The following is an 11,443-nucleotide window of genomic DNA, read 5'->3' as shown; positions in this document are numbered from 1 at the left end:
CTCTTAAATATATTCGAAGACACCCAAAACGTAAACAGTATATATTATATTCCGACTCTCTTTTGTGTCTTCAGGCTATTAAAAATATCTCTTGTAAACATCCACTTTTAATAGAAATTATTGAATTGTATAATAATCTTGCCACTGGCCAATACGACATCGTCTTTTGTTGGTTACCCAGCCACGTAGGCATTTCTGGTAACACAATGGCCGATCTTGCTGCCAAGGCAGCACTCAACAAAGCTGTGACACCACTTCTTATTCCATACTCTGATTATAAAGCTAGCATTAGAACTTACATCCGTGATCTGATGCAGAAGAAGTGGGACACCCAAGTAGGTGTAAATAAATTACATGAAATAAAACCGTATATTGGTTACACCTACTTGGGTTGTCAGTCCAGATTTGAAGAGGTTATTTTAAGACGATGTCGTATTGGCCATACTAGATATATTCATGTGCACCTGTTAAACGGTGAGGATCCTCCGTTTTGTATCCCTTGTGATGAGAGAGTCACGGTGAAGCATATTCTGCTTGACTGTGTTGAATTCTCCATCACAAGGGAAAAGTATTTTACAGTTAAAACAATGAAGGATCTTTTTACCAGCGTTAATTCATATTTATTGGTTTTTTAAAAGAAGTTGATTTTTTTATGGAATTTTGAATGTTATGTTGTGTAAATAGATGTATTTTAATGATTGGTAGTTTGGATTAGTAACTTGAATTGTTGGAGGCTGTACCCTCAAACGGGGTTGAAGTATTGTAAAATTATTGCCCTCCTGAGAGGGTAAGCAAGTCCACAAACATTCATAGTCTACCAGGATTTTAATCGTAGTATTAGTGTTCTTTTAATTTCGGCTAACTTTTCGTACAATCGCCAGCAGCTGAAGGTATGGTGTAAATCCAACTGGGGTCCATGTAGGTAGCAAAAGTACTGTAAGTCCCCATGGTTCCTAGTGTGGTGATCTACCTTCTGTTGTTGGCGATCTATAGTCTGTTTTTATATTGTATTGTCTAAATAGTGATATTAGTTTTAACTTTCCATGCTAGTGTTAATTGAAATTGTGATATTCTAGTTGTTTTACTGTCCTTCGTCGACAGGTTTTTGTGATGTATATATGCTCTTTTTCATTGTTGAATGTTCTCGTCACGATATGGCTGAGATATTGCCGATGTGACGTTAAATATTAACTCACTCACTCACTTAATCCTATATCTGCAGCACGTATCTTGGGGAAGGTAATCTTATCATGTGGCCTCTATGGACGCAACGTATGGGGCAAACTGTCTCTTAAAGAGTATGAAGTGCTCGAAGATTTACAACGACAATTTTGTACAAACGTTCGGGACTACACAAGCGCACTCCCAGGATTGCTGTATCGGATGCCATACAACATATAACAACCAACTATTCAACCACGTCTTCATACATTGAAATAAACGCCTATCAAGACTGTCATACATTCATTCATCCATTATATATTACTGATACATACACAACCGATTCAACCGTGCATCACATAAATTGAATAAATGACACCCTTAACCAGTCATTCAACCGAGCATTCACAAACTTGTAACAAGTGACTATTTAACCAACCAACCAACCAACCAACCATTCAACTCAAAATACTTTATACGACTGATTTACTTACCAGCTAGTCGGCAACTCCTTGATATAAGTAAAATATCTCATTGTCTAATCATTCCCTCAACCACGCCGTGATGTAGCTGAGACAAATAACTAACCAGCCATCCAAACATGCCCTGGTGACACTAAACCCAGGCAAGCTAACCTACCAGTCAGCTTCATCGTATCATACAGCTGTAATAATAGCCTCAAAATCCATCCACTACTCTATACTATGACGTTTGTGCATATATATTTCATTTGTTTATTTCTTTCATTCCGTTTATTACAACTTGTATTTTTATTCCGCTTATTGCAATTTGTATCTTCATTCCGCATATTACAACTTAGGCTTGGTCTGGTTTCATTTTTCAATTCCCATTTTGTAACAGTTACCAAATGTATGAATCTGAAATAAGACACGAATGACTACAATGTTTTAATTATTCTGTCGGAGGGAAGAAATCGACCGACTGACCACTAAACTCAAAGCCTGCCAATCAACCAATCAGCCACTCCTTCCATACATTTTATCAAATTCAACCATATAGTGATACTTTTCAGACAGCACTGAATGAGAATTAGTCGACAGCTTTATTTTATGAAGATCTAGCCACCCTACAATATTGCCCAGTATTTAGATATCCTGTTACACGTCTGACCATATACATACAACCTGGTGTTGAGAATCACGAACATTACTCGGATCAGTTGTCATGATATTCAACCGATGCGTATGTGTATCGAAAAGTGTCAAATATGTTGGTAGTTCGTGTGTTTTCGTCGCTCTTCGCTTAGGCTACACGGTTGGTAGTCAGATATGGACAGGCTGTCATGGCAAGACAGGCTCCGGTCCAGCTCGATTGGAGGAGAGCATGTCATGTACTGGTTGAGCATGACCTCGACATTGCTTTACATTGACGCCTTGTAGTATTGTGCTGATTAACTCTGAGGTAACAATTTATTCCGATGTAACGAATTCATTTGTAGAATAGACAGTATTGAGAAAAATACGTTTTAAACCAGTGACAATAATATTGTTTCTAAGATACTTCAGTGAAAGATCAAAGGCGCCGACAGTACTGTCGCCCTGAACTGTTATATCGTTAAAGCACTCGGACGCAAGTGTGCTCGTGCTTTAACTATAATAGTTCGGGGCGAAAGTGTGCTTTATTACACTATACATGGTGGTAGAACGAACTGTAATTCTTAATCGATGTTATTTGCGTACCTCATATAGGTGTTCAATTTAGCTGCGAATCTTTTAATGATAGGTACTATTATTGATGTAAATGCCTTACATATGCACATGCTGCGGGGATGATGTAAATCCAACTAGGGTCCATGCAGGTAGCAAAAGTACTATAAGTCCCCACAGTCCTTCGGTTTTTGGCTATATATAGCCAGGTTTTACATTGTACTGCCCAAATAGTGCTATCAGTTTTGACGTCCCATGCTAGTTCTAAATTCTAAGTGTGATATTCTAGTTGTTTTACTGCCCTTCGTCGACAGGTTTTCCACAATATACATATATTCTTTTTTATGTCACGTATGTTCTCGTCACGATATGGCTGCAATATTGCCAATGTGACGTTAAATGTTAACTCTCTCATTCACTCATGTTCAAGGTGTGTCCGTGCGTGGGTGTGTGCGTGTATGTTGTGTGATTGGGGTTTTCATACTCTTAGAAATGCGATTAGTGTTTTGGGTTTAAAGTATATTTCCACCAGCTTTGATCAGGACACGAAATAACAAATAACTGCACGATCATTTCATATTTTGTAATGGTCTACATTGACCCCCCTTTGTCCGGACACCCTGCTTCCCGGGCACTTCTTCTGACAATATTTACTAGTAAATTTTTATTCCTAGACACCAGTGGCTTCTTATTTTCGTTAATCCAGACCCATTATGTTCGGATTATCGGAATGTCTCTGTCAGTTCATTATGAATGTCCAATCACATGCCAGACGGGTTAATATTTCTATTGTCAAGCACAACAGAATTCCTGGGCCGAGTAGTTCTTGATGAACATATATCGATAGTCAGGCCGACTATAAATAGATGACACATGTTGGGTTACACTTCAAGATTGTGGAGGTACTCTGATTTATTGCCGTGTGTACGTACATCGCGTCTGTGTGTTTATTATGGAATGCGAGATCGTGAGAATGTCCCTTACATTATTCCATAGTTTATTGAACCATGGAGACTCGTTAAACCAGTCGACCGATATTATGGATAAAAGGCGTTGTTTGTAAACGTCCTCACAGGCCGAACTTGTCGTGAAATGTTACTCGACGTAAAAATTACATTTTGTTCCTGAATGGCTTGGGGCAGCTGCACTTCCGATTTACGCCCCGTTAAGTGAGAGGATCCGAGTGTCCGCATGCTGTGATTATGATTGTTGGATTTTGACCAAGGAGATTCGCCTAAGTGGGCAACGTCCACGTTGTTTTGGACGCTCCACTGGCACTACGTCGACCCGCCGATATAAACTGTCGGGTGAAGTTGAGTGATTTTAATTTTGCGCCGCCCCCAGCAATAGTTCAGCTATATTGCGGCAGCCTGTAAATACTCGAATATTCTAAGATAATCAAGTGCTAAACAGCGTCTCAAACTACCTGTCGAGCAAAAGAAATTACACAACCATTTGGTGAAAGCTAGTGATAATTATTCGATTGTGAGGAGGTCCGTGTTAGAACTGAGTTAGCTTGTGTATGTCATCGATTCCCCATTAAGCAGATCGATGCTCATGCTGTTGATCACCGGCTTGTTTGGTTCAGACTCGATTATTTATATAGCGTCGTTATATACGTGGAATATTGGGATGTATGTGACATGAGTATCATACTTGTGTTTTCAGTCTTTTGTTTGCAGGTCTTCACCAACTGCCTTACGCCTCCATTTGCATTGTTTTGGTCACGTGCAATTTTCAAGTGTTTACTTTCTTTTGTTTGTCATTATAAATTGATTACTGTGGAAAACAACATATCAATAAAGGTCCTCACTATATTTAGCATTAAAATTAACAGTTTAGCTCAAGTTTTAAATGATTCAATCGATAGTTCACTTTTTGTGGATGATTTCAATATTTCCTGTTCGCGTAAAAACATGCATAGAATTGAAAGACAATTGCAGTTATGCTTAAACAAAATAAATAAATTGTGTCTTGAAAACGGCTTTACATTTTCTAAATCCAGAACGAATTGTTCACATTTTTGTAGAAAATATAAACCCGATAAGGACCCAGAACTATTCTTAAATGGCACACCCATCAAAGGTGTTAAGGAGGCCAAGTGCTTGGGTCTAATTTTTTATTCCCACTTAACATTCCTGCCACATATAAAATTCCTTAAAGCCAAATGCCTGAAGGCACTCGATTTGTTGAAAGTTGTTTCCAACCCAAAGTGTGTGTGTGTGTGTGTGTGTGTGTGTGGCGGCGGAAGGGGGGGGGGGGGGGATCAAGCTACCGTCTTACACTTATATCGATCACTGGTCTGTTCAAAACTCTATTATGGCTCCATCGTATATGGTGGAGCCTGCAAAAGCAGCCTTAAACTTCTTGATTCTGTCCACCACGAAGGTTTAAGGCTTTGTCTTGGGTCTTTCAGAACTTCACCTATTGACAGCCTATACGTCGAGGCCGATACACCATCTCTTACACAACGTCGTATAAAATTGTCTTTATAATACAGTACTAAATTATATTCTAATGACTCTAACCCTGCCTACACCTGTGTGTTCAATCCGCTTTATGAGGATTTGTATAACAAAAAGATTTCTTTCGTTCCGCCTCTAGGGCACAGGATTAAACCTTTTATTTCTTCTGCCGGCATTGAGCTGCAAAGTATATCCCTTTCCAGTCTTCTTTCTTCTCCTCCTTGGCAGTTGGTTAGGCCCCAAATTGACCGAACATTAACTTCATTGAAAAAATCCGAAACTAATGAATTACAAAATAAACAAGAATATCATCAATTAAGAAACAAATATAACAATTACAAATCCTTATTCGCAGACGGGTCCAAGGATGGTGGCGCAGTAGCTTGTGCCAATGTCACTGTATCGAGAACAATATCTTCTAGACTACCAGATAACTGCTCTATTTTTCCAGCTCAAGCAAACGCCATATTAACAGCTCTTAAATATATTCAGAGACACCCTAAACGTAAACAGTATATAATCTAGTCAGACTCTCTTTCGTGTCTTCGGGCGATTAAAAATTTATCATGTAAACATCCACTTTTAATACAAATTTTGAACTTTATAATGATCTTGCGACTGACCAATACGACATCGTCTTCTGTCGGTTACCCAGCCATGTTGGAATCTCCGGTAACACTTGCCCCGGACCTTGCTGCTAAGGCAGCACTCAACAAATCTGTGACACCACTTCTTATTCCCTATACTGATAATAAAACTGCCATTAGATCTTACATCCGTGATCTCATGCAGAAGAAGTGAGACACCCAAGTAGTTATCAATAAAGTACATCTAATGAAACCATATGCTGGTTACACCTACTTGGGTTGTCAGTCCAGGCATGAAGAGGTTATTATACGACGATGTCGTATTGGCCACACCAGGTATACGCATGAATACCTTTTGACAGATGAGGATCCTCCGTTCAGCATCCCTTGTGATGAAATAATCACGGTCAAGCATGTCTTGCTTGACTGTGTTGAATATTCCATCACAAGGGACAATTATTATAAATCAAGAACTATGAAGGACCTTTTCAGTAAATTTCAGTCTCATTTAATTATTGCATTTTTAAAAGAATTAGATTTGTTGTCTGACTTGTAAATAACTAAGTATTTTATTATTGGAAGTTAAATTAGTAACTGAGATTGTTAGTGGCTGTATCCTTGAGGGGGTTGAAGTACCGTAAACATATTGTCCTCCTGAGAGGGTACGTAACTCAAAAAACATTTGAAGTCAAATTTAATCTTCCATTTTTTGTAACCGTAGTATTTCTGTCATTTTAATTTGTGGCTAATTTTGCATACAATCACCAGCAGCTGAGGGGATGGTGTAAATCCAGCTAGGGTCCATGCAGGTAGCAAAGGTACTGTAAGTCCCCATGGTCCCTAGTATGGTGATCTACCTTCAGTTGTTGGTGATCTATAGCCTGTTTTCACGCTAGTTTTATGTCTTATTGTGATATTCTAGTTGTTTCACTGTCGTTTGTCGACAGGTTTTTACCATATACATAAATACCTTTTTTCAAGAATGTTCTCGTCACGATATGGCTGCAATTCTGTCGATGTGACGTTAAATGTTAACTCACTCACTCACTCTCTATAACACCCGTGAAGGTCCAGGGTAGAACAGGCCTTCAGCAACCCATGCTTGTTATAAAAGGCGACTCAGCTTGTCGTAAGAGGCGACTAACGGGATCGGGTGATCAGGCTCGCTGACTTGGTTGACACGTGTCATCGGTTCCCAGTTGCATGTTGCATGCTCATGTTGTTGGTCACTGGATTGTCTGGTCCGGACTGGATTCCATACAGACCTCCGCCATACAGCTGGAATACTGCTTGGTGCGGAGTAAAACCAACTCCCACACACTTACTATGAATGTTCTTTTGCACTTTCTCCCATTCTTTTCACATTTTGTAAGTTCAGAAATTGTGCGATAGACAAGCAAAATGGCGGATCAGACTTCTAAGGAGGGGATTATATGTCAAAGACTCAAAGAGCCAGACTACCAACGGAAATTCGTCCACTCTGTTGTTCTGTTCATATCGCACATGGTTCCGGTAAGACAATGGAGAGTTATGATTAATCCGACGTACTTCCTGAGGCAATGGTCTCCTTGAAGGATGGGTTAAACTATTCTAATCGTCAGCTAGTTGTGACGACGACCCGGATCCGAGTCGTCTACACTCTCACACACACGCAATACCCCCATCCACCCACTTCAATAATGAATTTCATCTTCCCCATGGTATTTTTTGGGCATAGCGAAACAGCAATATCGATTACATGAGAGATAGTATGTAAGTAAATTTCAACTTTAATCCTCTCTTAACATTACAAAGCCAGTAACTGAAAGTGACTAAAGTGATATATTTATATCTATTTGAATTTGGTGGTCCGCGAAATATACAGCTAACGAAACGCAATTTTCGAGAAAAATGAAATCTAATAAATGTGAGCGTTTATGTTAATATCTTCTCAAAATGAAGATCCCGGATCTCGTTTCACACTGCGACTGTAGATTTACTGCATTACTTTACCACAGATTCAAGACTATCGTAAAGCTATGATGTCATTGCGAACTCAGCTCCTGTTATCTCAGGCGCTCAAATCTGCATTGCAAGTAGTACACTATCACATACATGTGCACAATGCACGTTTGATGCATATCCCAGTGATGTGTAGATTGATACTCATGGTGTCAATCACTGGATTGTCTGTTCCATACTGGATTATTTTTCCGAGCGCCGTCATATGGTCAGAACATGACGTTAGACGAACAAGCCAACATTATAAAATGCTGCACAGAAAATACATATTGGATAGAAAATCATCCCAAAGCAGCAGGTGAGTACTTTCTTTTCTACATCAGTATAGATAATTACGTGAATTGTATTGGCATCAATCTGGAACATGCTTCAGTCTACTACACCGCCATATCTGTGGGTAGTTTCGTGGGAACCCTGACTATGGGCGTCCTGTTCGACAGACTGGCCAATCACAGACCACTCTTGCTGGCCAGCGCCAACATCGCAGCAGCCGTGACCACTACAGCTGTACCATGGAGTACCAACTATTTTCTGACAATATTTATTTTCTTTCTGAACACCACCTTCTGTACAGCTTTCGACACAGGTAAATCAAAACTTACTACATCAAGTCAGTTAGGTTTTAAATGAATAACATTAACAGATGAAGAAATATAAGATTTGAAATGTGGAATGAGAGCTTTATTCACCAATGAGGAGTGCCGGTATGTTAGGCTGTCTATGTTGTAAAGTACACCTGACTGCCAGGTTGGGGGCACCCGTGGCGAGCCACCTCCTCGTGGTGGGTGCTGGGTAACGCAAAGAGCTCGCCGACACCCCCGTTGTGGACCCGGGGGGATATTTGGTCCACCAACCCGTTTGCCGTGGGTTGCGTCCCGTGTCGGTGGAGGACGGTAGTCTGGTGGTTGAGGGCAGCAGGAGTCTGGAACCGCGCTCCTATTGCTCAACACACCACTTCGGCCCTTACTTCACCTAGACGGGTCAATCGGCTGGTCACGCCAAGCCCTGTGCATGGTGACTGTATTTTGCACATTTTAACTATTATTGGGTATTGGCCGTTTCTATGTCAAATATATACACTATTTATTGATTGAACTGCCTAGAGTCCTATGCCAGAAGGCGGTGGCTCATGGGCCAATCTGGCACTATTGACCTCCAGGTTCAAATTGTCAGCAATTAAACGTAGGGTCTGAACCTGTTTGGCAATATTTGCTACCTGTGTTGATATTGCTTGAGTATAACATCCTTGTAGCCCTAGTGGTTGTCGTTGGTTTCCACTACAGCACTGTCCTCGTTGACACTCGATGGCGGGTGGGGAGCAGGGATGTCGAATGTTTACCTTCAACATGGCTTCCCCACAAATCACTGGTTCTCGGTACTCAACTAAAAGACGTCATATTGATATAGACACTATTTCGTCTTCTGATGATGAAAGTTCTGTTTTAAAGGTAGAGTCATGGCCACGATTTCTGGTTGTGGAAGGTGCTAAGGGTCTCCCGCTTAAGATAAACCCTTTTGTTGTCTCTAAGGCTGTGGAAGGAATATGTGGCACTGTGCAAAATATTACTCGTCTCCGTTCTGGCTCTTTTTTGATTGAATGTGCTAAAAGGCAGCAGTCTCTAAATTTGCTCAAAGCAACCCATTTTGCTGATACTGAGATTGTTGTATCTGTCCACAAGACATTAGATTCGTGTCGAGGCATTGTTCGAGATCGTTACAAAATGTTTATCTGACATGTCAGAAGAGGAGATTGTGGCAGAACTCATGACTCAGGGGGTGACATCCGTGGAACGTTTCACTAGAAAGGTTAATGACAGGGTTGTCCCTACTACCACCTATCTGTTTACTTTTGCGCTATCCAAACTACCCAAATCCATCAAAGCTGGATATCTTAACATCGGTGTGGATACATATATCCCAAATCCACTCCGTTGTTTTAAATGTCAGCATTTTGGTCATGGGGCAAGTTCTTGTAACAACTCCCCAATTTGTTCCCGCTGCAGTGGAAATCACGAGAACACTGATTGTACAAATGCCATGAAATGTCCAAACTGTAGTGGTGAGCATATGTCTTACTCTAAGCAATGTCCAGTGTTTGAGAAAGAATCTAGGATTATTAAAATCAAATATTCAAACAACATTTCTTTCTCTGAGGCCAAAAAATTAGTTGCCGACCAGACACAAAACAACAATTTAACAAAACCATATTCTGCCGCAGTTTCTTCTTCTATCCAAAAAGTGGATTGTATGTGCCAGACAGCCATTAGCTGGGTCACCGATCAGCAAACACTCCTCTACTCGGTCAGTGCAGTAACTTCAACAACTGACACGCAGACTGATGTACCATCTACCCCCCAGTCTCAAACAGTTGATCGTAGACCAGAATCTGTGCCAGAACCCCATACTGGGAAAAAAACTGAACCAAACAAAACTGTCTTTTCCAAAGCAGAAAGAAAACAACATAAAAGAAAAGAAGCAAAAGCTCCTAAGCACCTTGGCGTATCTTTGAACGATTCTGTCGAGGTTCGTAACAGCTTTGAACCTCTGGATATGGAAACCTCTCCATTACAGTGCAGAGGACCTTCCCCTCATTCACGATCTCCTGTTAAACCACCATGACTTCCCCCACCTGTTTATTACAATGGAATGTTAGAGGACTTCGGAACAATTATAATGACCTCCAGCTATTAATCCAGGATTACAAACCATCAGCTTTTTGTTTACAAGAAACCTTCCTCAAGACAACTGATACATTAAATTTAAGACAGTACGACTCGTACCATTACTTTTCACCTGCAGGTGACAAAGCAACCGGAGGTGCTTCTGTTCTGGTACGACAGGGGGTAATTCACAGTCCAGTTTCTCTGAACACCCCTCTCCAAGCTGTTGCAGTACGTTTGACACTGAATATTGTTTTCACCTTGTGTTCTTTGTATATCCCACCGTCCTATTCTCTCCACCAGTCTGATCTTCAGGCACTTTACGACCAACTTCCCAAACCCTGTGTAATAATGGGTGATTTGAACGGTCATAACCCACTTTGGGGCGGTAATGACACTAATGCAAAAGGAAAATTACTTGAAGCTTTTTTCTCAAATAACAATTTATGCCTTTTTAATGATGGTACTAAAACCTATCTACACCCTGGAACTGGCTTGTATTCCTGCTTGGACCTATCAGCTGTTGATTCCAATTTACTAAATGAATGCGAATGGTCCGTTCATGATGACCTCTGTGGTAGAGATCATTTTCCTACTGTATTAAAGTCAATTACACCATCTGATGTTCCTCCGTCTTCGAGATGGAATTTTGCTAAAGCAGACTGGGCTCGCTATGAAACTCTTTGTTCAGAAAAGCTAACACCAGATGTTTTCATTGATGTTCCCGACTCTATACAACACTTTTCCGATAGGCTTCACAAAATAGCTGATGAATGTATTCCGAAATCCTCTATCATTCCCCACATACGTAAACCTTGGTTTACTGCAGACTGCAAACAAGCTAGGAAGGCACGGAAGAAGGCTGAGCAATATTTCCGTCGTCATCCAATGGTCCATAATTT

The sequence above is a fragment of the Haliotis asinina genome, chromosome 4 (genome assembly GCF_037392515.1).
Source record: "Haliotis asinina isolate JCU_RB_2024 chromosome 4, JCU_Hal_asi_v2, whole genome shotgun sequence".
In the NCBI taxonomy this organism is placed as follows: domain Eukaryota; kingdom Metazoa; phylum Mollusca; class Gastropoda; order Lepetellida; family Haliotidae; genus Haliotis; species Haliotis asinina.
The sequence above is the reverse complement of the archived record's forward strand: the minus strand, read 5'-3'. Positions refer to the sequence as shown.